Raw genomic sequence first — 27,864 nt, forward strand, 5'->3', positions numbered from 1 at the left:
CATCCAGATATCATAAATGAATCTAGTCCCATTTGCCAGCATTTGGTCCATGTCTCTCTAAACCCTTCCAATTCATATACTCATCCAGATGCCTTTTAAATGTTATTTTTGTATCAGTCTCCACCACTTCTTCTGGCAGCTCATTCCATACACGCACCACTCTCTGTGTGAAAAAGTTGCCCTTATGTCATTTTAAAATCTTTTTCCTCTCAATTTAAACCTATGCCCTCTAGTTTTGGACTGCCCCATCCTTGGGGAAAGAACTTGGTTATTCACCCTATCCATGCCCCTCTATATGGTCACCCCTCAGCCTCTGTTGCTCCAGTGAAAATAGACCCAGCCTATTCAGCCTCCCCCTGAGAACACAAACTCTCCAACCCTGGTAAAATCCTTGTAAATCTTTTCTGAACACTTTCAAGTTTCACAGCATCCTTCCTTTAGCAGGGACACCAGAATAGCATGCAATATTCCAAGTGTGGCCTAACCAATGTTGTGTTTAGGCGCAACATGACCTCCCAACTCCTACATTCAATTCACTGACCAATAAAGGAAAACACACTGAATGCCATGTTCTCAAGGTTTCCTCAACATTAATATGTTTCAACATGGTACTCAGTTTTAGTAAGTCATTATTGATATTAGGCCAAATCGAAGTATTTAACTTGTTTAACAATCCAATCAAACTTTTTAACTAGTCTGTTTTTACCTAGAATTCAAAATTATTTTTCTGTGTGTAACTGGCCTGATAATCTCAACATTGTTGATCCAAACTTACTGCTGACTTTTTTTGTTTAGTGCCTAACACTTTCCATTTTAGAGCTTCTGAAGTTTATCTTCCAATCTTAAATTCTCTTTTTATTTGGTACATCATGCATTGTTGAATTTTGTAAAATGAATTCTGGTTGGCATGGTGTAACTAATGGGTTGTCACAGGATTTAGTCCCCAGGTCTGAACTATTTTCAGTCTGTATTAATGACTTGGATGCAGGGATAGAATGAACCATAGCCAAGTTTTCAAAATACATGAAAGTGGGAGGGAAAGCAAGTTGCAATGAAGAAATGAGAAATTTAAAAATAGTTTATGGATAGATTAGGTAAATGGGCCAAAATTTGGCAAGTAGATTTTAACACAGATAAGTGTGAAGTTATTTATTTTGGTCAGAAGAATAAAAAAGCAACTTATTATCTAGATGGACATAAAATTAAAAATGCTTTAGTGCTGAAGGATCTGGTGTTCTCATGCATAAGTCGCAAAAACTAGTATGCAGGTGTAACAGCTAATAAGGATAGTAAATGCAATTTTGACATTTGTTGTTAAAGTAATGGCATACAAAAGTTTGGAAGTGTTGTTGCCCGTATTGTGCACAGTTTTGGTCTCCTTGCTTGAGGAAAGTTGTAGCTGCATTGAAGGCAGTTCAGAGAAGGTTCAATGGATTAATTCCAGAGATGAAAGGCTTTTCTTGTGAGGAAAGACTAAGCAGTTGAAGCATATACTTGCTAAAGTTTAGAAGGATGAGGGATCTGGAAGTATAAAAGTTGCTAAAGAGGTTTGTCAAAGTAGTCATAGAGTAGCTGTTTTCCTTTGTAAGGATTGCGAAACTATGAAATTTCCTGCCCCAGAATGCAGTCTATGCCATTCATAGCCCTCGACACCTTAATACTTCAAAGAACTACCTACCTCCTCTTTAAATACTTTCAGCGATTAAAGTGTCAGAGTATTTTACTTCTTTAGTTCCGGCTTACTCCAGTGCTTTTTACGATATAATTTGTAAAGAAAGCAAAGTTAAGTATACAATTTTACCAACTTCAGTAATAATATGAAAAATGAATTTTTCTCCATAAGGGAATTACCATTGAGGTTAACTACTCTATAAATCTGGAGAACATAGCATGAAATTGAAACACACCAGCTGTCACACATGCTGTCTTGAAAAGAAAAGCCTCTCTTGTTTATGAGTAAAGGGGTGGCATGGTGGTGCAGTGGTTAGCACTGCTGCCTCACTTCACCAGGGTCCCAGGTTTGATTCCATCCTTGCGCGACTGTCTGTGTGGAATTTGTACATTCTCCTTGTGCCTGCATGGGTTTCCTCTCACATTTCAAAGGTTTAGGCATGCTGAATTTATTTAGATCTGCGTAATATAGCCTTTCTAAACTGAATTGTTTATTGTTAGAGCATCCCCAACAGAAAATGACTTGGCAGAAAATGACTTGGGAAGATAATTCTCTTGGAAACTTTAACTTTAAATATCAAACTATGGAAGCTTAACAGTAAACTAGAGCAATTGTAACTTTCATTGAGGGAGTATATTCAAAGAAACAAGATATAGATAGCAGACAAAGTGTCTTGTGAAATGCATACTAAAGAGTCCTACCAGTTGCTCCTTGATTATAAGCAAAATGCAGCTGCTACTTGTATAGAGACAGTGTGATGAAGAAGAGCTGATAGAAGCCTCCATACCAATCTGATCCAAATTTTGATATTGATCATGAAATGGAAGAGAAGGGTCTGACTTATAATGGTTAAGAAATCCGAGTAATTGTAGCCACGGGTTATACATCAAAAATAGAGTTGAAAGTATACAGATATTAATGGATTTAACTACATTCCCACACTTATTCAGTATAAGGCAAGTAGGAGAGGCCCCTTTCATTTAGCAGGGGTACACTTGAATAACTGGTGCAGGTGCTAAGTGTGAAATGTAGTTGATCAAGATGTATTGTGAAGGCCCAAGAGTACCTGACAAGAGAGTTTGGAAATGCCATGGGATCATGGATGACCTAAAGCTGTCCATGGACTGAACACATAGTGACATGATTAATCTGATTGGATGTGTATGTAAAGTATAAATAATACAATTAGTTTGTAACAGCCTGTTAGCGCGGATGAAATGATATCAGTCTGAGCCCAGAGTGCGGTTCAACAATCGGTAACGTTTATTGATACAGTAACACCGGCGGAGACCAACCGAGGTCCGAATCTCGGCTGCTCTGCTGTTCCCGCGCGCTGCCACACATTATATACCTTTCTTTGTCAGGATGTGAGGATTTTGAGTATGAATGGGATGATAGTTCCCCATCATCGCTGGAGAAGGTGCAAATGGTAGGTTTCCTGCCGTCCCAGGAGAGTTGCAGTGTACACACAATAGGGTGCTAATTGGATTATGTAAACGGGTCCGGGTACTATCTGCTTGTCTCTTTCTGTGAGGGCTGGGGGCTAGCACCCCCCTTTGTTCCCTTGGGGTGCTGGTGTGTATTAGTCTGTTCGTTCCTGTCTGGTGGATGCCTGTCCTTTGTGTCAGGATGTTTCTGTATTGATGAATATGGGTGTGTTTCAGTCAGTCTCTTGATTTGATTAGGAGATGGGTTTCCATTTTATTAGCTCCGGAGTTTCGGTCTATGAGTCATGGTTAGTGTCTGGCCGAGTGTGGATTTGATCTGTCCTCTGGCTCCCATCTCCTGGTCACGTGGGTGGACCGGCAGCTGTTGAGTTCTGTGGGTTTAAGCTGCGGCTGCCGTTTAAAACACAAAATGAATTCCTATAGTTTTACCGATGTAGTCATAGTCCCGTGGCAAATACGGGGCGGCTCTGATGTCCGCTTGCAAGCCAAAAGTGTGATAAAACAAATGTATGAAAAGTGTACATTTCCCTTTCTTCAGTGAAGATGTCCCTGCACTGCCAGAGATTTTCTCCCTGCTGATGTAAAACAATAAAGTCTTTGATGTTGGAAGTGGACCCGAGTGTTGAGTGATTCATTTAGTTGTTCCATCCCAACACTCAGTGTAATACTACACAGTGAAGTTAATTACTTGGCAATTGAGGAGATGGCAAAGGAAGGCTTTGATATTTTTATTTCTATTCACAGCAGCGAATGCAATGCTACAATAAGCTGCTGACAAGATATCAAAAGGATAAGGATTAAGTATCAAAGAAGCGGAGTGAAAACTTGATCAATCCTGGCAGATAATTTCCAACAAAGTTTGTGCTGTTGTTTTCCTGTGTCAACATTTCACCAATTCCAAAACACAATCATAGAATTTGGATTTGAATTATAAAAAGAAACTGAGTAAAACAAAATACATTTGTTGTGGAAGCATGACATTAATTTATAGGAAGAACGTATAATTGCTGGGGGCATGTGTTAGATCTCTCAGTTTGCAGCTCAGTGCTGCATCAATAAGCTAATCAATGCCATCAACAGGAGCACTATCTGACTAAGTCTGATAGGCAGGCAGAGAGGGCTAATACCTTCAAAACCATCGCTGGATCCACCACAGGTAAGTTGTTACATTTCCATACATTGCCATCAAAGCTCTCCTGGACCAGTGAGCAGCCTTCAATAACATGATTGGTTTTCATTTTATTGGTGCCCAACCTGATAGATAGTGTTTCAGGTGTGTGCCCATAATGGAAAGCAGCTGTGGAACCTATACACATTTTTTTTTACACAGGATGCAGGTTAACCTGGTAATTGCCAGCTTTAATTGTCCTTGAAAAGGTGGTAATGAGTTGCCTTGTTGAAAATCTGCAGTCCATGTAGTGTAGGTACACCTATAATGATGTGGAAGTAGACTTCTAGGATTTTGACACAGCAACAGTGAATCATTAGTCATACAGTTCCAAATCAGGATGGTGTATGACTTGGAGGGAATCTTGCACAGTTGGAAGTACTGCATGCAGTTTTGGTTGTCCTACTGCAGAAAGGATATTATTAAACTAGAGAGATTGTAGAAAAAATTTACTAGGATGCCACCTGGACGAGAAGGTTTGAGTTATAAGGAGAGGCTGGATAGGCTTGGAATTTATTTTCCCTGGAGCATAGGAGACTGAAGGGTGAACTTATAGAGGTCTATAAAATCATGAGAGGCACAGATAAGGTAGATATTCAACAGCTTTTCCCCATGCGAGGGGAGTCTAAAACTAGAAGTCATATTTTTAAATTAAGGGAGAGACACAAAAGAATCCAGTGGGGCAATTTTTTCACATAGAGGGTGGTTTGTGTCTGGGATAGGACACCAAATGTAGTGGTGAAGGTGAGTACAGTTTTGTCATTTAGACAGCTACATGGAGGGATACGTATGGAGGGATATAGATTCGATGCAGATAAATGGGACTAGATTAATGGTGAAAACTGACCGGCATGGACAAATTGGGTCGGAGGGCCTATTTCCATGCTATAAATCTCTATGACTATAAAAAGGAGAAAGTCTGTCTACCAAATTGAAACTTAACAGAGCAATAATCTTGTCCACTTTTCTCAACCACTTTCATTTTTGCTGTCTTCGGAAGCTTCTGTCAAAATGGCAAGCATTGAGATACTCACCTGAACTAGCATGCCAAGCATCCACGTCATATTGACACAATCACAGCTGACTGGTCTGGTCCCATAACCAGGCTGCCTGACACTCACTTGCCAAAGTGTAACTTCAAACTTAAAGTTTAAGTTTGGCTTGACCATTCTCATGATGTTCAAACGAACTGCTGCAAGGATATTGAAGACTTCACTTCAAGTCCTCAGAGAAGCCTTCCCAGTGTCACTGAAGCTGGCACAACAAAAATTGTAGACAGCCACCTTCAAAAATACACAAATCAGATGCAGACAGACAATGCTAGGAGAACAATTTGTTTAGAATGCAATTCTCTGCAGTATCTTCTCCTGTTTGCATTAGTCTTCTGAATGCAAATCAACTTTAGAAGTCATTTACATATTCCCTGCAATGCTATTAACACCTCAGCTGACGATCATCATCATCTTTACCTCAAAAACATTTTAAAAAAATAATTGACTTAAAGTATTTTTAAAAGGAGTTTAACTCTAAGCCACCTCCCTTGCCAATAATGCTCATCCTCCCCCAATGTTCATAACCCTGACCTTCTCAGAATTCTCACTGACAATTCTCAGGCTCTCTCCTCACCCTGCCCATCCCAAAAGTGTTCAACCTCCAGCCAGTGAAAATATTCAACCCTTCTTCCTCACTACCTAACTACTCAACTCGCTGCTTCCTCCTCCAACAAATCTCATGCCTCTTCCCTTATGCTGTAATAGTGTGCACACCTCCACCCCTAGATTACACCCCAAGTTCACTCTGAATCATACTCATTCACCCCACAATCAAACCATCACTCACTGACAATGCCAATCTCCTGGCATCAGTCATTCAGAAGCCAGATATAGCAGAAACTGGATCACATTGTCAGGAGAGAGGGGTGAATATCCACGAGGAGAGATAGATATTGTTAGAGGAGCAGTAAACCTTCTTGAGAGAATGAACATTGTCAGCTGAGGGGATGCAGGTGGTGAACAATGTTGGGGCCATGAATATTTTTGGGAGGGAGTGTCAAGAAGGAGAGATAAATACTGTCAGGAATAGAATGAGCATCATTGAGGTTGCTGTAGTATTCAAGCACTTTGAAAGTCCTCACCAGACTTTCTATTAGCTGTGAATAACTCTAACTAAATCTGTGTAAAACCTAGGGCAAGTATGGGGCAAATAATCCAGGTGTCACCTTAGTCCCACTGTTGTAGGAAATTGTACATAATTTGGAAATTTAAAACTGGCAATTGGACATTTAAACTACCCATTTATCAGACTTGTGCACACATCAGGGCTTCAAGACCCCACAGTGGAACAGGGCCTTGAGCTGAGGTGCACAACACAATTTCCCATATCAGGAGATTCAGTCCAAAGAGTTTGTGAAGGGATACATATAGGCTACAATGATTGGGCAAAAAAATTGGCAGCTGGGCATAATGTGGAAAAATGAAATTAGCTATTTTGGCAAGAGAATGGAAACGTAGAATATTATTTAAATAGAAAGAGAATGTAGAATGCCGTAGGACAGAGGAGATTGGGTTTTCTTACACATGTAACGCCATTATCTTCTCAAGAGCAATTAGGGATGAGCAGCAAATACCAGCCTTACTATCAGCACTCACAGAATTCTGTAAAGAAGGCTAGCCTGCAAATATAGCAAGTAATTAGGAAAGCAAAATGCATGTTGGCCTTTTATTGAAAGGGTGATGATGGAGTATAAAGGTCAGGATGTCTTGCAACAACGGTACAGGGCATTGGAACTTACATTGAAAAGAGTTCAGAGAAGGTTTTCTAAGTTGCTTGGAAGTAAGGATTTGCTTATGAAGGTAGGTTTATCAGATGGATCCTGTACACATTGGGATTTAGAAGAATGAATGGTGATCTTTGAAAAATTCTGAAGATTCTAAGATGATTTTGTGGAGTAAATGCTGAAAGAATGTTTTCCCCAATGGAATCTAAAACTAGAGCACAGTTTCAAAAGAAGAATCCACCCAAACATCAGAGACAAGGAAGAAGTTCTTGCCCCAGAGCATCATGAATCTATGGAAATCTCTACCTCAAACAGCTGTGCAGACTGATTATTTAATATATTCAGTGTTAAGATGGACAAATTTGTGAATTATAATGGGACTCAAGGGTTATGAGGAACAGACAAAACAGTAGAGACCAAGATCAGATCTGTCATTATCTTAATGAACAATAGAGATTATTCAAGAGACTTTTTGAACTCTTGGTTCTGTTTCTTGTGATCTTACACAATTCTGAAAAATGTCATTGAAAGTCTTCCTGAAGTGTGGTGCCCAGAATTGAATCATGTACCCCAGTGGGATTCTAGCCAGAGCTATGATAGCTGTAGAATACCATTGACCCCATTGCATTCTATTCTTTAAGATAAAAGCCACTATTCTATTTACTTTTTAATGAGTTTCTTTACCAGCTCTTGCACAATCTTACTCAGCCTCAAGATCTAAACTATAAGACATATGTCCCAATATAGAACAGATTAGCTAATCTGATTTCACCTGCTTAACCATCACAATTGATATTTAAGGGTTTACAGATAGTTCACGGAAAGCATGACATTATAACAAGGCATACAAAGGCAAGTATTACTAACATTATCCTTAAATCAGAGTTGTCAGCTTGAGTAAAACAGTAATGTCCTTTATGGGTCTGAAGGGCATTGAACAATTAAGCAATGAAGCTAATTGCCATAGCTCCGGGTCAGTAAGATTTTTTATCCATTGTATTTTGAAAAATATAATTGAGATGATGCCAGTTTAGAGAACAGTGCCTGACTAAGTAGTGTGACCATCAATTATCATGTTATTTGTCTGTATCACAAAGACTTTACTGAAAAAATATGTCTGAAGGAAAATGATCTTGCCTTGCAATCTTTCAGTCTGGTTTTCAATCAAAGACAACTATAAGTGAGTATCACATGAATTATGGACATCAAAAAGGATTTTCTGTGATTGAGTAAGATTGGTTTTTCACTGACATCAATGTAATTTTGCACAAAGCAACCGTAGTCAAGAATGGGAAATATACACTTTTCATTAATCAATATTGTTAACTCAAACATATCCAAAGTTGAGCAAATGTTGTAAAAACATTGGGGAGTAAAAGTATAATGTAAAGGGGAATGTATCTGATATCAAATTTGATATCACATATCAAATTGCTGAGGGACCTATTACTTGCTGATTTTCTTTTTGGCTCATGACATATTTTGTTTTATGATTCACTATTTATAAAAATATACAATGTGTCACAGCCTTCGGTTCCCTCTAAGATTTAATCTTCCAGCAATGACCTGTATATTATTCATTACTTTACAGAAGATGAGCAGCCGGCATTACATGTTGATGAATTGAGAACTCACTGCTATTTCACCTTTTATGGGGATGTCATTATCAAGGACATCACAGGTGCAGAAACTTATGTGAATTATAGTTTTCGGGCAATTGAGGTGAGAACATAATAATAAAATCTGTCAGATGTTCTCTCATTGGTGTTCTCAGGTCTTCCGAGCTGATCACTGGAAAATACTGTAATAATTAAGGACAGAGATGTGCTGCAAGGAAGAATGTGTTCAAAAAAAGAATTTGTGGGGGCATGGGAGGGTTGCAGTGAAATTCAGTATGAGCTGATGTAATTGACTGGTGCCTGAAAGGACTTAAACATATCGAAGTTTGCTTTCATGCTTAATCTAACTAGAATAGACTTTTGGCTGCAGTTCTGATTAGAGGAATTACCACAGGGTTGAGAACATACCTGACTGAATCACGACTCCTTATACATCTTTCCTGAAATGTCATATTAATGGCCCGTACTCGTGTACTGAGTCTCGAACATCATCTTCATCCACATTCATTTCTCCTGATTATTGTCAGTACTATTTTTGCTGTCCCTTTTCTTCCAGTCTTATCAATAAACTTGATGCTGTATCTACACTATTTAATAACTACAATTATGAATCACCACCCTATAAATTGTATCCTCATATCACAATGCTAATATATTGGGCATTGCATTATTTACATTTTCCACATTGCATATTTTCAGCTCATCCAAATTTGCTCCCATTTGTGTAAAGAATCCTGTTCCACCATTATTCTTGTCATTGCTGACCTATTCAGTCACCCAAATCCTCCAAATTATATTCTGAATCTTTTGCCTTTCCTTATCCTGTGGTATCCTGTACGTTTTCCACATTCTGGCCTCTTGTACTTTCCTAATCTATTGACAATATCATTGGTAGACATGACAGCAGAGGCTGAGTTTAAATGTAAGAAAAATTAAATGAAAGTGTGAAGGAAGAGCTCCCCATTAACAATCCAAATAATAAACGGTGTGGGAGAAATAAATGAGATGCAAGGTAAAAAAATCCCCAGTGTTCTATGACTTCCACAGTAACATAATAAAAAGTAGTAGATAAGAAAACTTGTTGGATTACTGATGGGATTGGACAGGGGTGTGTGGTTGAAGAGGTGATACGGATGCAGGTACATGGGATGGTTCTGCTAAACACTTGAGATCGGGGATGGGGGATGGGATGATTCAAGAGACCTTGAGAGTTGAGCTGCAATCGAATTAAGGCACTTTTATAAAATTTAACATATTTTTGAAGCAACATGTTCAGAGATATTATTATACACCACTGGACCTGAACCCAAGCCTCCTCATCCAGGGATAGGGAAACTACCTCTGTGCCACAAGAAGGCAAGACACTATGTTAACTTATTTTCTAACCAACCTGTTCAAAGATGTTATTAAACAGCTGGAGAAGGTGTGAATTTGAGGCCTCCTCCTCCTTACCACTGTACCGCAAGAGGAAAAGACACTTTATTAACAAAAACCTCCTATCAGTGACAGTTAATTGTCAATCATGAGTAGCATTTGCCTGAATAGCTGTTAACTATTGTGGCAGGAAGCTATTTTAGTAACTGGAGCTTAAGTGAGGGTTGTAAGACTCTAAATAGTAAGCATTTCCTCATGCTCAGTGTGGTTGGGGAACTGGAAGTTTCACAACCAAAGGGATAAGGTTGTGGATTTAGTGTGGTGGGAATTTAGTGCAGAGGCAAAAGATGTGATTTTTTTATTTTACATCCAGCAGCTGCTAAGTGTTTCTCATTTGATTCTAAGGTAGGTGTAATTTGATCTTAAATACAAAATTGACACTAGTCAATCTGTCAAAAACAAAGATTAGATCATTTCCACCACCTCCAGCAGGATGCTACCACCAGATACATAATCCCCTCCCCTTCCTTGTCAGCCCTCCGGGGCACCCTGATCCACTCCCTCCTTCACTCCCAACACTCCCACAACCCTTTCAGTTCAACCAATCATGCTAAACATAATCTCAAACTAAACTAGTCACACCTCAGAGAGTCATAGAGATGTACAGCACGGAAATAGACCCTTTGGTCCAACTCATCCATGCTGACTAGATATCCTAACCTAATCTAGTCCCATTTGCCAGCACTTGGTCCACATCACTCTAAACCCTTCCTATTCATATACACATCCAGATGCCTTTTAAATGTTGAAATTGTACCAGCCTCCATCACTTTTGCCGGCAGCTTAATTCCATACAAGCACCACCCTCGGCATGAAAAAGTTGCCCCATAGGTCTCTATTGTATCTTTCCCCTCTCACCCTAAACCTATGCCCTCTAATTCTGGACACCCCACGCCAGGGAAATGACCTTGTCTGTTCATCCTATCCATGCCCCTCATGATTTTATAAACTTCTATGAGGATACCCCTCAGCCTTCAATGCTCCAGGTAAAAAGACCAAAATTGCATGCAATATTCCAAAATTGCATGCAAAATCCTGTACATCCGCAACATGACGTCCCAACTCCTATACTCAATGCTCTGGCCAATAAAGGAAATTATATCAAATACCTTCTTCACTCTCCGAACTACCTGTGAATCTACTTTCAAGGAGCTATGAACCTGCACTCCAAGATCTCTTTGTTCAGCAACACTCCCTAGGACCTTAACATTAAGTGTATATATCCTGATAAGATTTGCTTTCCCAAAATGCAGCACCTCACATTTATCTAAATTAAACTCCATCTGTCACTCCTCAGCCCATTGGCCCATCTGATCAAGATCCTATTGTAATCTGAGGTAGTCTTCTTCACTGTCCTCTACACTTCCAATTTTGGTGTTATCTGCAAACTTCCTAACTATACCTCCTATTTTCATATCCAAATCACTTATATAAATCACAAAAAGTAGAGGACCCAGCACCGATCCTTGTAGCACTCCACTGGTCACAGGCTTCAAGTCTGAAAAACAACCCTCCACCACCACCCTCTGTCTTCTACCTTTGAGCCAGTTCTGTATACAAATGGCTAGTTCTCCCTGTATTCCATGAGTTCTAACCTTGCTAACCAGTCTCCCATGGGGAACCTTGTTGAATGCCTTACTGAAGTCCATATAGATCACGTCCACCGATGTGCCCTCGTCAATCCTGTTTGTTACTTTTTCAAAAAACTCAATTCAGTTCATGAGACATGATTTCCCATGCACAAAGCCATGTTGACTATCCCTAATCAGTCCTTGCATTTCCAAATAAATGTAAATCCTGTCCTTCAGGATTCCCTCCAACAACATGCCCATCAGTGACATCAGGTTCACTGGTCTATAGTTCCTTGGCTTATCCTTACCACCCTTCTTACACAGTGGCACCACCTCCAGTCTGCTGGCACCTCACCTGTGACTATCAATGATACAAATATCCCAGCAAGGGGCCCAGCAATCACTTCCCTAGCTTGCCACATAGTTCTAGGGTACACCTGATCAGGTCCTGGGGATTTATTCATCTTTATGCATTTCAAGACATCCAACATTTCCTCTTCTGCAATACGGACATTTTTCTATTTCCCCATATTCTATATCTTGCATGTCTTTCTCCACTGTAAACACTGATGCAAAATACTCATTTAGTATTTCCCCCATCTCCTGCGGCTCCACACAAAGGCTGCCTTGCTGATCTTTGAGGGGCCCTATTCACTCCCTAGTTACCCTTTTGTCCTTCATGTATTTCTAAAATCCCTTTGGATTCTTTTTAACCCTGCTTGCTCCTAGCCAATATCCCTCCAACTCTTTCTTATTTATGTACTTATTCAAGTGTCTTTTAAACATTGTAATTGTGCACCACTTCCTCAGGAAGTTCATTACGCACACAAACCACCCTCTGTGTAAAGAATGTGCCTCTCATGTCTTTTTTAAATCTGAGGTCGGATTCATAGGCTTATAGTTCCATAACCTATCTCCTCAGATTTAAGCAAAAGATTTTCAAGATCTAAAGATTTCAAGATTGTCAAGAGTTAATGTTCGCTGTTTTGTCTGAGGAGATGTGGTCTCATTGAAGCCCCAGAAGCTACTTGATGTAGCTCACTGTTGAGGTTCAATGAAGTCCACATGCAATATCGATAGCTCAGTGAAGATGGGAGACTGAAGTTCAGAGAAACCCAAGGGCAGTGCCAGTTTAGTGGATGGCTGTCTGAAAGAGTTGGAATCCTTCTAGTAATTATTGGTAGGAGTGTAGTTTCATTTTCTGCTCCTCGGATGCTGCCTGACCGGCTGTGCTTTTCCAACCCCACTCTAATCTAGTGCAGTTTCATCAGTCCAGTCTGACACTCCTTCAGGAGAGATTGTATTATTAGGGGTAAGTAATTGTTGCTCTGAAAATGTTTTCAAAATGGAATCCATTGTGAAGGAGGCAAATTTTAATATGGTTTAGTGAGCCACGGAGTCACTAATAATTGGATGAGTTGCTGAGAAATTTGTAAAATCTCGCTTGATGGTATTTGCAATTTGATGTACTCTGTTGGATGTTCAACCAGCATTTGTCTGTCAACCTATATTTACGTCTTGTTAATTCTGGATGTCAGTTTGTAAATTGTGTATATATTTTTGATTTTGTGTTCTATTTTGGATTAATTTATTTTTATAAATCTGTTTGTAAGACCATAAGATATAGCAACAGGAGTAGGTGGTTTACCCCCTCTCACTGGCTCTATCATTCAATAGGATCATGCTGATCTGACATTCCTCATGTTCATTTTCCCACCATTTCCTCATAATCCTTGAATCCCTTACTAGCTAGGAATCTATCTGATTCACGCTTCTGTCCCCACAGCTCTATGAGGCAAGAAGCCCCGAAGACTCTCAACCTTCAAAGAAAAAATTATTTCTTATCTCAATCTTAAATTGGCACCGCTTCATACCGAGACTATATCCCCTGGTTGGAGAGCCTCCCAAGAGGGGAAACATCCTCCCAACATTTATTCTGTCAAGTGCTTTAAGAATCCTGTAAGTTTCAATAAATCACCTCTAATTCTTCTAAATGTACGCAAAGTTTATCCTATTGTATAAACTCTTGTAGCTTTAATTACTTGGTAATTTACTGGGGTCGCAAATAATGTCCACAATAAGGGTAAAAAAAAAGTTACAGGCCCCAATCAGATCATTATATAAGTTTGTGGTATTCTCATCAAAAAGAGGAACATTCACCTGGATCCTGGATGCAGTCACATCTTTTGGAATAAGTCACATTTCTAAGTTGCTCAATCATCAGGTAGAGAAGGGAAGTAGTGACAGGAAGAATAGCAGCCTTTTTTTTGGCCAAGGTTTTAGGATGAGAACAATGACAGAAAGGTAAATGAACTATAGCTCCATGGTACAGGATGCCATTCAAGCAGAGAAAGTGAAAAGGAACATGGTAATGAAGGAGCAGTACAGTCAAGGTTGTAGATCTTTTGTCCATACCCATGGTTCCAAAGATTAAGTTGCCTGTCCAGTTCTAGGGTTAAAGAATATGCCCTCACATCTGGACATGAATTTGGAGTGAGAATGAAGGATTCAGTTGCTGTCATTCATGTATTGACATGGATAGAATGAGGAATGATTTTCTATTGAGTTACTTTAAAGAACTAGAACAGACCCCTGATTGCAGACACTGAAAAGTAATCATCTCTGGGTTGAACGGAACACTAGATGGCATACAGTCAAGTGGGTTAGAATATTAAATTCATGGTTCAAAGACTGCTCTGGGAGGAAATAATTTTAAATCATGGGACACTGTTATCTAGCCCTCGGAAAAACCAGCATTATTTCATTGAGATGGTCCTAGGATCAGTAGCCCATTGACATGTAAAGTTGGACTGTGGAGGAAAGTTTAAACTAAAAAGGAGTGGTGGAGTGGAATCAGGTGCAGACTTACAAATCGAAAGAAAACTCAAGGCAAGGGAATAGCGTAGACATTTCGGGTAAATAGAGTGGGACAGGACCAAGGAAAATAATGCCAATTGAACATAAGTGAACAGTGAAAAAAAGTGGTTCATATATAAAATTATTTGTTTTATCTGAATAGGTAAAGTATTGACAATAAGATGGAGAAACTAACAGTACAAATAGAAATAAAAAGGCTTGATATAATCACCATTCCACAGTTCTGAGGTGATTAATGATGAGTAATAAAAATGCCAGGGTATGCAACATTTTGAAGACAAGAAAATTGGAAAAATAGGAGTAGCCTGATAATAAAATATGACAGAATTATATTTGATTCAGAAAATTAGGAAGTGGAATCAATGTGAGATTTGAGAAAATTTGTAGCTCAGGTTGAGGTTCTGGATGTAAATTTGCTCGCAGAGCTGGAAGGTTCATTTTCAGATGTTTCATCACCATTCTAGGTAACTTCATCAGTGAGCCTCTGGTGAAGCACTGGTGTAATGTCTTGCTTTCTATTTATGTGTTTTGGTTTCCTTGGATTGATGATGTCATTTCCTGTGTTGGTGATATCATTTCCTGTTCTTTTTCTCAGAGGGTGGTAGATGGTGTCCATTTCGACATGTTGTTGATAGAGCTCCAGTTGGAATGCCTCATGAGTGTCTCTGTTTGGCTTGTCTTAGGATAGATGTGTTGTCCCAATCGAAATGGTGTCCTTCCTCATCTGTATGTAAAGATACATACAGAGTGGACCATGTCTTTTTTGTGGTTAGTTGATGTTCATGTATCCTGGTGGCTAGTTTTCTACCTGTTTGTCCAATGTATTGTTTATTACAGTTCCTGCAAGGTATTTTGTAAATGACGTTTGTTTTGTTTGTTGTCTGTACAGTGTCTTTCAAGTTCATTTGCTGCTGTTTTAGTGTGTTGCTGGGTTTGTGGGCTACCATGATGCCAAGAGGTCTGACTAGTCTGGTGGTCATTTCTGAGACTTTGTGCATGGGAAATCATATCTCACAAACTTGATTTAGTTTTCTGAAAAAGTAATAAAGAGGATTGATGAGGGCAGAGTGGTAGACACAATCTATATGGACTTCAGTAAGGCGTTCAACAAGGTTCACCATGGTAGACTGGTTAGCAAGGTTAGATCTCATGGAATACAGGGAGAACTAGCCATTTGTATGCAGAATTGGCTCAAAGAAGACAGAGGGTGGTGGTGGAGGGTTGTTTTTCAAACTGGAGGCCTGTGACCAGTGGAGTGCCACAAGGATGGGTGCTGGGTCCACTACTTTTTGTCATTTAATAAGTGATTTGGATATGAACATAGAAGTTATAGCTACGAAGTTTGCAGATGACACCAAAATTGGAAGTGTAGTTGACAGCGAAGAAGGTTACCTCAGATTACAACAGAATCTTGGTCAGATGGGCCAATGGACTAAGGAGTGGTAGATGGAGTTTAATTTAGATGAATGCAAGGTGCTGCATTTTGGAAAGGCAAATCTTAGCAGGACATATATACATAATGTTAAGGTCCTGGGGAGTGTTGCTGAACAAAGTGACGTTGGAGTGCAGGTTCATAGCTCCTTGAAAGTGAAGTTGCAGTTAGATAGCATAATGAAGAAAGTGTTTGGTATGCTTGCCTTTATTTGTCAGAGCATTGAGTAGAGGAGTTGGGAGGTTATGTTTTGGGTGTACAGGACATTGGTTAGGCCACTGTTGGACTATTGCGTGCAATGCTCGTCTCCTTCATATCAGAAGGATGTTGTGAAACTTGAAAGGGTTCAGAAAAGATTTACAAGGATGTTGCCAGGGTTGGAGGATTTGAGCTATAGGGAGAAGTTGAATAGGCTGAGGCTGTTTTTCCTGGAGCGTCGAACTCTAAGGGATGACCTCATAGAGGTTTATAAAATCATGAGGGGCATGGATAAGATAAATAGACAAGGTCTTTTTCCTGGGGTGGGGGAGTCCAGAACTAGAGGGCATGGGATAAGGGTGAGAATGGAAAGATATAAAAGGGAGCTAAGCGGCAACCTTTTCACGCAGAGGGTGGAACGTGCATGGAATGAGCTGCCGGAGGAAGTGCTGGAGACTGGTACAATTGCAACTTTTAAAAGGTATCTGGATGGGTATATGAATCGTAAGAGTTTAGAGGGATATGGGCCAAGTGCTGGCAAATAGGACTAGATTAGGTTAGGACATCTAGTCAGCATGGATGAGTTGGACCGAAGGGTCTGATTCCATGCTGTACCTCTCTATGACTCTATGATTTTATGTCTTTGATGTAGGGAAGAGTGGCTAGTGATTCTGGGTGCGTTTTGTCTGCTTCGTTAGGTTTCTTGCTGAAAAATCACCGTACTGTGATCATTTGATCACTTGTTAGTCTTACTTCGGTGGTAGGCAAAGTAATGGAAAGGGTACTGAGGGATAGGATTTATGAGTATCTGGAAAGACACTGCTTGATTAGGGACAGCCAGCACGGATTTGTGAAGGGTAGGTCTTGCCTTATAAGTCTTATTGAATTCTTTGAGGAGGTGACCAAGCATGTGGATGAGGGTAGAGCAGTGGATGTAGTATACATGGATTTTAGTAAGGCATTTGATAAGATTCCCCATGGTAGGCTTATGCGGAAAGTCAGGAGGAATGGGATAGAGGGAAATTTGGCCAGTTGGATAGAAAACTGGCTAACCGGTCGAAGTCAGAGAGTGGTGGTAGATGGTAAATATTCAGCCTGGAGCCCAGTTACAAGTGGAGTTCTGCAGGGATCAGTTCTGGGTCCTCTGCTGTTTGTAATTTTTATTAATGACTTGGAAGAGGGAGTCGAAGGGTGGGTCAGTAAATTTGCAGATGATACGAAGATTGGTGGAGTTGTGGATAGTGAGGAGGGCTGTTGTCGGCTGCAAAGGGACTTAGATATGATGCAGAGCTGGGCTGAGGAGTGGCAGATGGAGTTCAACACTGCTAAGTGTGAGGTTGTCCATTTTGGAAGGATAAATAAGAATGCGGAATACAGGGTTAACGGTAGGGTTCTTAGTAAGGTGGAGGAGCAGAGGGATCTTTGAAAGTTGCCACTCAGGTGGATAGAGCTTGTAAGAAGGCCTATGGTGTATTAGCGTTCATTAGCAGAGGGGTTGAATTCAAGAGTCGTGAAGTGATGTTACAGCTGTACAGGACTTTGGTTAGGCCACATTTGGAGTACTGTGTGCAGTTCTGGTCGCCTCACTTTAGGAAAGATGTGGAAGCTTTGGAGAGGGTGCAGAGAAGATTTACCAGGATGTTGCCTGGAATGGAGAATAGGTTGTACGAGGATAGGTTGAGCGTGCTAGGCCTTTTCTCATTGGAACGGAGAAGGAAGGATGAGGGGTGACTTGATAGAGGTGCATAAGATGATCGGGGAATAGATAGAGTAGACAATCAGAAACTTTTTCCCCGGGTACAACAGAGTGTTACAAGGGGACATAAATTTAAGGTGAAGGGTGGAAGGTATAGGGGAGATGTCAGGGGTAGGTTCTTTACCCAGAGAGTGGAGGGGGCATGGAATGCGCTGCCTGTGGGAGTGGCAGAGTCAGAATCATTGGCGAACTTCAAGTGGCAATTGGATAGGTACATGGATGGGTGCTTAAGCTAGGACAAATGTTCGGCACAACATCGTGGGCCGAAGGGCCTGTTCTGTGCTGTATCGTTCTATGTTCTATGTTCTATGTTCTATTGGGTACCCATTCTTTTTGAAAACACTGTCTAGCTGATTTTTCTCAGCTCTTCATAGTTCCTCTGTGCTGCAGTGTGTGGTGGCTCAAAGAACACTATTTCAAATACAACTTTGTTTGTGGATGTTGATATTTGGAATCAATGTTTGGGGAGATGAGGGATAGCAAAGTTTAAAGAATGCTTGAGAGAATAGTTCACAGGCTCTTAACAGATTTCTGATAGGAGGATTATTTTTAATTAACTTGGTCAGATGTGATATAATGCATCTCTGGGACAGTTGGAAGTTCCAGACTTTCTGGCCTAGAGGTAAGGATAATACCACTGAGACATAAGATCCTTTAAATGTGGTTTTGATTAATTAACCTCCATATTATGAGCCCAGCGCAGATATGCTGTGCCATCTTACTAGTGAAGGACTTCTTTCTCTGCATATTATTTTGATTAATTTTCAAAGTATTTGATCAAGTGATGCAAAATTTGCACAGTATTAAGGTGAATGTGAAATATAAATAAAAAACCATGGTTAGAGGATCTATAACATCAATTGAGAAGTAATGTGTTTTTGGTCTGGACTGATACTTAAATAAGTTAATGTCTGAGCTAAAAGAACAGACAAATGAATATCATATAGAGTTATAGAGTCATAGAACTATGCAGAACCTTCAGACCAATTTGCTCATGCAGATCAGATATTCTAAATTAACCTAGTCCCATTTACCAGCATTTGGCCCATGTCTCTCTAAACCATCCTATTTATATACCCATTCAGATGCTTTTTACATGTTGTAATTGTACCAGCCTCCACCACTTCTGCTGGTTGCTTGTTCCATATGCGCACCATCCTCTGCATGAAAGAAATACCCATTAGGCCCCTTTTAAATCTTTTCCCTCTCAACTTAAACCTATACCATCTAGTTTTGGACTTTCCTACACTAGGGAAAAGACTTTGACTATTCACCCTATCCATGCCCTTCATTTTATAAACTTCACCCCTCAGCCTTCTGCACTCCAAGGAAAATAGTCCCAGCCTATTCAGCCTCTCCTGTAGCTCAAACCATCCAACCCTGGCAACATCCTTGCAAATCTTTTCAGAACCCTTTCAAGTTTCACAACATCCTTTCTATAGCAGGGAGACCAGAAATGAATGCAGTATTCCAAAAGTGACCTAACCAATATAATTACATTAAATTTAATCTGATGTCATCATCACCAACTTTAAGGCTTAATTACCCATTAATATAAGCATCTGCTGAGAATTCAAGCAATTAAATTTTAGACAATGCCAACAATGTGAAATAATCAAAATAATAAAGGAACGACTTTTTCTAAGATAATTTACATTCACTGCAATTCATTCTTCATGATGTCTTGTGATGACTGAGGATCATCTCACAAACCTTAGCTCTCATTAGCAGACACATTCTGAATGTTATTTCAACTTCTATTATGTAACCAACACAGCTTGTTTTGTTTCCTGCAATATGACTTACATTAACAGTGGAACTTCTTTGCCACATTTTAACCACTTGCTCTTGCATAAACAGAACGTGCTAATGAGTTTGTGGTGACTTTTTAATTAAACGATTCGGAGATGCCGGTGTTGGACTGTGGTGTACAAAGTTAAAAATCACACAACACCAGGTTATAGTCCAACAGGTTTAATTGGAAGCACACTAGCTTTCGGAGCGGACCTGATGAAGGAGCGTCGCTCCGAAAGCTAGTGTGCTTCCAGTTAAACCTGTTGGACTATAACCTGGTGTTGTGTGATTTTTAACTAATTAAATGATGCAACATTCAGCAATCAAATTCATATCTGATCTGCAAGGTTTGTAGCTCAAGTTGAGGTTTAGGGTGTTGGTTTGCTCGCTGAGCTGTAGGTTTGATATCTAGATGTTTCATTGCCTGGCTAGGTGACATCATCAGTGGCGACCTCCAAGTGAAGCGAAGCTGTTATCTTCTGCTTTCTACTTATATATGTTTGTCCTGGATGGGGTTCCTGGTTTATTTGAGGTGATGTCATTTCTTGTTCATTTTCTGAGGGGTTGATAGATGGTATCTAGATCTATGTGTTTGTTTATGGCGTTGTGGTTGGAGTGCCAGGCCTCTAGGAATTCTCTGACATGTCAACCCCTCAGAAAACGAACAGGAAATGACATCACCACAAACCCCAGGAACCCCATCCAGGACAAACATATAAATAGAAAGCAGGAGACAACAGCTTCGCTTCACTTGGTGGTCGCCGCTGATGATGTTACCTAGCCAGGTTATGAAACGTCTGGATATCAAACCTACAGCTCAGCGAGCAAATCATATTTGATCTGTTCTTCCCCTTATGATTGGATATAAACTATTCACTTGTGTGATCCTTAAGTCAAAACAATACACAAAAGAACGTTCAAAAACTCAAATATTTCAAGTATTCAAAAATAGGATATTAACATTTTAAATTACCCACTTCAGTATCCCATTCAAATGATAAGATTTGTAAGATGAGTATCAGGAAATTTATAAAATTACATTTATATGACAGGTTTCATGACAGACACATCCCAAAATATTTCATAGCTAACAAATTACTGTTTGATCAGAGGTGTGAACCTAAACTTTATTCACAAAACAGTAAACAGTGTCATTGAGCCAAGATTGGCAGAAGAATTATAACACTTGGACATACAGCTTCAGAATATTTAGGCTGTTTTCATCTTGCATCACTCATTATCAAGAGCACAAATAGAATATCGGTCCCAGTATTGCATTAGCAGGCAGGTTATAGTAGCAGTGTAGGTTGGAGTTGCGTGTCTGGGCCTTGTACATTCTCTGACACAGCTGACTCTGCGGGAATTGCCTGGGAAATTGAACATTCTCCCAGCACACTTGGCATCCAAGCCTCAGACTTGCATGTTATAATTCTTTTACAGTGGATGTCAAACTGGCTGCTATTCATTTAAACAAAATGGTAGGGCACACTTGCTGTTGAAAAAGAGGACATGATTCTCGCACTGATTCTCCTCACTGCTCGCAGCATTGTTTCCTGGTGAGGTTTCCACTATTTTGTGATAGGACTCTCCTGCTAAGAATTTCCAGGGCAGAAGTGATCAAAATGTGTGTTTTTTTTATTCTTGTCCAATCAGCGTAGCAAATACTGTTTCTGAACATATTCAGTTTATGACTACTATCTTTGGAAGAGGAAAGATTTTCTCCCCATAGTCTGTGTCGATAAAACAAATGATTAACATCTAATTAATATGTGTGATATTTAATTATTTTTGCAAGTTAGTGTACAAACATCAATGCAAACCCTGTAAGGATGATGACTGCAGTACAAAGAAAACACAAAGAAACTGTCAATGATATGTGTTGCAGTTGTGTGGATTCAAGGTCAAGCTTGAAGGAAAAATCCAAGTCTGAATGACAGTGATTTTACTGTAGAACTGGCAGCTATGAATTGTGGTAGCTCCATGCTTATGTATTGCAGCTGCTTACAAACTCCATAAAACTGAATGAAATTATGCCTTAACTCCCCACTACTCCAGGGAAATCCTCACCTTTTTCCAGCTTTGCACTGGAAATCACTGAATAACACAAAATAAAATATTAGAATTAATGTTTAAGTAAAATACACATTGAATAATGATTTTAATAACAAATAAATAATTAATCTTTAATTGTTTCCACATGTTCCCTATTTTGTTTTCCATTTTAACTTCCTAATTATCTTTTAGCCAAAAACATTCAGTTAATTAAATGCAGTCTGATTTCTAATTTATTTTATTCTTTAAAAAGTACAACATGAGAAAAATGTTTCTATTAATTTTATAGCATAAATTAGTTGTGGCAATTAAACATAATTTTATCATCTTTGATTGAAAATTTCAGAGCAATAAAACAATAAATTGTGTAGCGACTGCACACAAACATAACTTCCCAATGACAAATGGTATTTGGAAAAGCAAGTCATAATATATAATTTAGATACACCCTACTTCTAGCCAACATTGAATCTATGATACATTTTGACAAGAGCTAGGATTGTGATCCACTGTATTTGAGGCCAGGCTGTATGATATTAGAGAATCAAATTTCAAGGCATTTCTATGAAAAACAGCGTGAAACAATGTTATTCTTGACAGTGTCATTTTTGCTATTATTGTCTTTATAGCATTTAGTCTGTCTGTCTCTATAAATTCAAATATCTGTACCCTGTTCTCTGCATTGAGATTACCTTGTTGTATCTTCCTATATCTTTGGTATTCAATCTGTATATTTCTCATGCCAAATACTTGTTTTTACAATTCTTTTCTATGTTGCTTTCTCTTTCATTATATTCTGTTTTCCATTTTTACACATTATTGCCTTGTTGTATATGCATTTACATCTTTTGATTTATTTTTCATCAAATATCTTTTTTAACTGCAAGAGTAGAAAAAGCAGCCAGTCACTTTTCAGGATAAGTCATAAGCCGAAGGCTGCTATAATCATTTAAACTCTACTGACAGGATTTAAAGTGCTATGAAAAACTGGAAACCTCTATGACTTGGTTTGGTTGACAGTTCAGATTCAAAAAACAAATGTCTTCTTTGTCAGACTTTTAGCTGGATAGTAAAATTTGGGCAATTTGAACTCACTTCACAATAGAATAAAACTGCTGATAATTTGTCAGAAATTGAAATTAAGTGAATTATATTAATTGGTGTGGAACATGGAAAATGGTGATTTTTAAGGTCTAGGATAAATATGAATTGGTTAATCAAAGCAAAAAGTTATTCTTTTAACTTCCATATTTTTCTGAAGTCTTTACTGATGTACAACTTTATGAACCTCACCATTCTCAGTCACTTTACTTATAGACATTTCATTGACTGAGTTGTTTTTGACTCTCTTGAAGATTGTGTACAATGTTCTATAGTTACATGTTCTTTCTTCAGACAGAATTTTGATTGGTATCTAAATCAAAGGTGGGAGGCCATAATTTCTAGATAAGTATCTACATAAAGAAGGTGAATTGTTTTCATACAGAAAGTTAGAACAGTGAATATGCAAACAATAAAGGTAATTCTAAAGTGTACTTACTAATAAAGAAGTAGAAAAAAAGTAGAAAAGGTTCTGCCCACATTTAATCCTTTCTCTAATTCCTCATCCCTTTTTCCTCCCACTCCCCATCATCACGACTGAACAGACCTCTGACCACTTTCCTTCCAGTTTTCCAACTGATTACAGTGTGGAAACAGGCCCTTCGGCCCAACAAGTCCACACCGACCCGCCGAAGCGAAACCCACCCATACCCCTACATTTACCCCTTACCTAAATCTACGGGCAATTTAGTATGGCCAATTCACCTGACCCTGCACATCTTTGGACTGTGGGAGGAAACCGGAGCACCCGGAGGGGAGAACGTGCAAACTCCACACAGTCAGTTGCCTGAGGCGGGAATTGAACCCGGGTCTCTGGCGCTGTGAGGCAGCAGTGCTAACCACTGTGCCACCGTGCCGCCCAGACATTGCCACTTGATTGAAGCATCATGCTATGTGATTGCCATGCAGGCAGCTTGCCGAAGGTGAGAGATTGACATACCATATAGCAAGATGTCCACTCCTGGGCATAACACTGATGATAAGCAACCTGGCTCTATTTCTGTGCAGAGCAGATACAGTAGTACAGTTAGTCTTTAGGCTCTGGCTGGGTGACGATTCACTGAAAAGCCTGGTATGACAAGGCAGGAATGCTGTTAGCATCCTGTAGGCGCTGAGTGTGTATGCAAGTCTGTAAGAGAAAAACCTTGAGTAATCTGTCTAATCTATGAGTTAGTGTCGAGAGTGTGGTGCTGGAAAAGCACAGCTGGACAGGCAGCATCCGAGGAGCAGGAAGGTCGACATTTTCAGGCATAAGCGTTTCATCAGGAATGCTTTAAACATGGATTCCCCTGCTCTTCCAATGCTGCCTGACCTGCTGTGCTTTTCCAGCACTACACTCTCGACTCTGATCATGTGCCATGAAAAGGTACAGCCACCAGATATCAGTTTTCAGTTCTGAAGAAGGTTTACAAGGTTTGAAATTTTAACTCTGCTTCTCACTACACAGATACTGCCAGATGTGTTGAGTTCCTCCAACAATTTCTGAGAGGTAACGGGAGGCTTGTTGGAATCTTATAAATGCCGGAATGAAGTGAATGATGCTGAAAAATCTGGGGAATCACGTAAGTAGTACAATGAAGCCTTTTCTGACATGGGGAGAAATATATTTCATTTGCCAAGAATTCAGGACATTGAGATGAGATTCTTACTAGGAATTGGCAAGAGGTTTATTAAAGGGGATTATCACTTGTTGTTATCCTAATTGACTGCAAATTTCACTTCATTAATATGTAGCATCCTAGTCTGCCAAATGCTGCGAGGAAACTAAATGACGAGAATTCACAACATGAAATTCTGAGCAGGTATCAGCAATTACAGTTCATTGCTTGCTCCTCTAGAGATGCTTTTCAGTCACCCAACAAGCAACATTCCAGGGTACAATCCATGAACACCAGCCACATGCACTCACATCCAGGACACTGGCATCTAGCACCTACACATTATGAAGGTATTTCTACAATCTGCTAGCAGTACATTTCTGTACTTTACAGTTTCAAAAGAAATTTCTCCTCATCTCAGTTCTAAATGGCATCTCAGTTTTAAGTTATGTCCCTGATTCAAGACTCACCAACCAGGGGAAACAATTTATTTGCATCTATATCTTTACGATATTCATAACTTTCAATTAGATCACTTCTCATACTTGGAAAACCGTTCACTTTACAGAAAAGAAAGTGCTGGAATTAGAAAACACCAAAAGTAGATCACTCTTCAGTGTATCATAGGATGTTGTGGGAAGTTGGAGAGGAAATTGTGGGGCCCCTAACAGAAATATTTATATCATCTATGAATATGAAACCTGGAAACTATAGACATGTGAGTCATCGCATCAGTGGAAGGTACGTTGTTGGAGGGGATTCTGAAAGATAGGATTTAAATGCATTTGGAGAGGCAAGGATTGATTAGGGATAATGTGGAGGTACCGGTATTGGACTAGGATGGACAAAGTCAAAAATCACACAACATTTGGTTATAGTCCAAAAAGTTTCAAATAAACCTGTTGGACTATAACCCGTGTCAGTGATTTTTGATTAGGAATAGTCAGTGTGGATTTATGTGAGGAAAATCATATCTCACAAACTTGACTGAGATTTTTAATGAAGTAACCAAAAATATTGATAAAGACAGAGTGGACTTGAACTTTAGTAAAGCCTTTGACAAGGATCTGCATGGTGGACTAATTAGTAAAGTTAGATCATATTGGATTCAAAGTGAGCTTGGGCCAATTGGATACAAAATTGGCTTTATGATAAGAGACAGAGAATGGTAGTGGAGTGTTGTTTTTTGGAAACCACACCTGTGACCAGTGGTGATTCACAGGGATTGGTACTGGGTCTACTTTTGTTTGGCATTTATATAGATAATTTCGATGTGAATATAGAAGGAATGGTTAGTAAGTTTGCAGATGACACTAAAATTAGTGATAATGTGGACAGTGAAAAAGGTTATTTCAGATTACAAAGAGATTTTGATCAGTTGGGCCAATTGGCTGAAGAATGGCAGATGGAGTTTAATTTGGATAAATGGTGAAGTATTGCATTTTGGTAAAACAAACAAGGAGAGGACTTATACAAGGGTCCAGGTTAGTGTTGTAGAACAGAGAGTCCTCAGGGTTCAGGTACATAATTCTTTGAAATTTGGGTCACAGGTAGACAAGGTGGTTAAGAAGGCATTTAACATATTTGCATTCATTGCTCAGACTTTGAGTATATGGAAAGTGATGTTGAGGTTGTACAGGACATTGGTGAGGCCTCTTCTGGAGTAGTGTGTGCAGCTCTCTGCACCCTGTTATAGGAAGGATATTATTAATTGGTGAGGGTTCAGCAAATATCTACCAGGATGTTTGGTGGGAGTTAAGATATAAAAATAGACTGGAAAGGCTGGCACTTTTTTCATTGGAGTGTAGGAGGTTGAGGGATGGCCTTATTGAAGTTTATAAAATCATGAGGGACACAGATAAAGTGAACAGCAAGGGTTATTTTCTCTAAGGTAGAGGAGTTCAAAAGTGGGGTGGGCATATTTTTCAGGTAAGAGGTGAAATATTTAAGAAGATCATGAGCAGCAACTTTTTTACACAGAAAGTAGTATATCTATGGAATGAACTGCCAGAGAAAGTGATGGATGTAGGAACAGTTACAATATTTAAAATACTTTTGGATAAGTTCATGAGTAGGCAAGATTTGGAGGGTTATAAGCCAAACACAGGCAGGTGAGACAAATTTAATTTGGGTTCATGGTTGGCATGGACTGGTTGGACCGAAGGATCTGTTTCTATGCTGCATGATTCCAAAACTGTATAATTATAAATTCCAACACTTTCCCAATGAATGACTGTGATTTCCTCTTTTCTCTGTTACTCTTTCTTGAATAACAGTATTGTCTTTACCAACTTTCATTATGCTGAAATCAATCTATATTCTAGGGAATTTTAGAAAATCATGGCCAGTGTATCCATTATCTGTAAAACCCTAAAGTGTAGTCCATCATGTCCTGGGGATTTGTTGGATATTTGTCCCTTAGGTTATCCAGTATTTTTTTCTCTGCTGATATCAATTATCTTTCATTTCCTCAATCACTTTAGGCAGAGATTGTTTCCTATTGCTGGTTTGCAAATTCTGTCTTCTGATATACAAAACAGTCTTTCAATATCTCTGCCATTTCCTCACTCCCTATAATAATTTCTCCTGTTCCTGCTTCTATGTGATCAATGTTTCCTTTCACCATCTCTTTTTATATAACTTGTAAAACACATCTGCAAACATTTTTAAATTCCTGATCGTGTACTCTCATATTTGTTTTTCACTTTTGATCAACTTTATAGTGGCCCTTTTGCCGGTTTCACATTCAAAAACATTTTCATTCCTCAGACTTGCTCCTATTGTTTACAATTTACAAGTTTATTTTTCTTTTTGATCTAACATCCTTAACTTTCTGAGTAAACCATAATAGATCTTTTTTATTAATCTTTTCTGAACTCTCTCTAAAAATTTCATATCTTTTCTACAATACAATCCCCAAAAATGAAAAATGTGTTGCTGGAAAAGCGCAGCATCAAAGGAGCTTATGCCCGAAACGTCGATTCTCCTTCTCCTTTGATGCTGCCTGACCTGCTGCGCTTTTCCAGCAACACATTTTTCAGCTCTGATCTCCAGCATCTGCAGTCCTCACTTTCTCCCAATCCCCAGAAATGGACAATACTCAAATCAAACCATTGCTTAGTGAAGACCCATAATAATTCTTTTGCTTTCATACTCTATGGACCAGATCTTTTTCATGTTGAAGAGCCTCTCTGTGACAAAAATTGTGGAAATGGTCTGAAATCACATCCCATTTCCATGAGGAGGCAGAAATGGTGTTGACTTTGGCTTTGTGCATGAGCAGTGTGTGCAGCAAACCATTTAAACATTCAATTATCTGCATTTAAATCCTATTTTATTAATCCTACTGTGTCGAATCCAGAATGCAT

The 27,864-nt window shown here is 39.2% G+C and overlaps 1 long non-coding RNA gene across 1 annotated transcript in view; it reads left to right on the top strand.

Moving 5' to 3' along the window:
• The window catches only part of LOC122550593 (uncharacterized), an 83,993-nt gene extending 57,415 nt beyond the window's left edge, over window positions 1–26,578 (top strand). Inside the window, exons 3-4 of the long non-coding RNA XR_006311890.2 lie at window positions 13,475–13,647; window positions 24,346–26,578. This is a non-coding gene — a long non-coding RNA (uncharacterized LOC122550593). The remainder of the gene's footprint in view (window positions 1–13,474; window positions 13,648–24,345) is intronic.
• Window positions 26,579–27,864: the final 1,286 nt, after the last annotated feature.

This window comes from Chiloscyllium plagiosum, unplaced genomic scaffold, assembly GCF_037043375.1.
Source record: "Chiloscyllium plagiosum isolate Xiang-an unplaced genomic scaffold, Cpla_swu_hap1 HiC_scaffold_6, whole genome shotgun sequence".
Classification (NCBI taxonomy): Eukaryota; Metazoa; Chordata; class Chondrichthyes; order Orectolobiformes; family Hemiscylliidae; genus Chiloscyllium; species Chiloscyllium plagiosum.